Here is a 1,537-nt window from a genome sequence, read left to right on the forward strand (position 1 = left end):
CAGCGAGTCTGCGTGTTTTCCGTGTCCTCAACACAGGGCTCATTGAGCAGAAAATTTGTGAAGACGGTCCTGGTAATGTTGTTCTATCTTATACATGCGAGCCTCGTTCGTGGCGACAGTTGAATGTGAACTGTAGGTATTCGCAATCTTGATGGAGGAGAGTGTAACGATGGTGTGATCACACAATGGTGTGAGTTACACAATGGTGTGAGTTACACAATGATGTGAGTTACACAATAAGATGCGATCACACGATGGTGTGGCTACACTCAAACAAGAAGTCCAGTAGTTATACGCATAATTAGGTTTTACTATATATGAAGACCTATATATTTAGATATAGGCGGCTTGCGCAAATGAAGCCACGAAATACAGATTGCGTATTTAACGAAAGAGTCAACTAGCCTTGAATTAGAGTTGTAATAACTCTTGGAGTTAGTGGATTGCGATCCGCTACACTACTGGCTTTAAGTATAGAACGAAGGTCACCGACCTTAACCAAGCTTTCTCTAAGCGAAAGACCTCGCTGTGTTTAATGCCGATACTTGGTGCATATAAAAGGTGCAATGTGAATTTTGTAGTTCTGTACTTGGTGCAATCAAATGTACACAAGCGCACTTTGCACGTACTAAATTTCTCAAATTACTTTATTAAATTTCTCAAAGCTCTTAGAGAAAAAATACACGTATGTTAAAATAGTGAGCATTGGCGTTGTAAACATGTTTCTGGATTGAAATCAGTCCACACGTGTCATAACTAGCTTGTTCGTTCATCATACTGAACGCAATGACTGCTGATTCTAAAATATTAATCTTCGTTTGTATGTACTTCCATGACACTCACTACAAATCACTTCATTCAGACTTAACGAGCAGTTAGAGCTCGGCTGGACTCTTTCTCCCAATATTTTTCTTGTCTGGCTACAACGACAAAGCAACTAAAATGAAAATACTCTTACTTCTCATCGTTTTCTGCTTTAGTCTCCTCCATTCATAACCATGCAGTCCGTAGTGAAGTCAATGTTCTCTGTCCATTCAAACATCTTTAATTTCACGCTAAGCTCTGAAATTCGAAGAGATCGGACACAAATTTTCATGCTAGAATAACTTCTCTAGCCTGTTAATGATGAGTCACTGGGCTCGACCACTGGCGCCCGCGGATTTGCTAATGCCTTGGCACTTTGTAAGATATTAATCACTCTACTGTTTTCCCATGCATCATCACTCTCATGGACATGGTAGTAAGAACGCACACTACGTATGGTGGTGTGGCTGGCTTACTGCGATTGCCACAGGCTTTGGCGCTCTACCATTCTACTGGATACGAGATGTGGACAAGTTGTGCTCGGTATCTGCGATGGCTTGGCTGCTGGTATGATGATTGCAGCTACGGGCTGCTTACTCTATAAAGGATGGTATCTACCGCAAGCTATGGACTACTGGGCGTCAGTCTTCTCTTAGGCTCGTTTTTCGGTGTCCGATTTATCAAGTTTACAAAAGTGTTTTTAGAAGACTATGAGAATGTGTCAGTCTGCGGA

This window comes from Plasmopara halstedii (genome assembly GCF_900000015.1).
Source record: "Plasmopara halstedii genome assembly, contig: Scaffold_3060, whole genome shotgun sequence".
In the NCBI taxonomy this organism is placed as follows: domain Eukaryota; phylum Oomycota; class Peronosporomycetes; order Peronosporales; family Peronosporaceae; genus Plasmopara; species Plasmopara halstedii.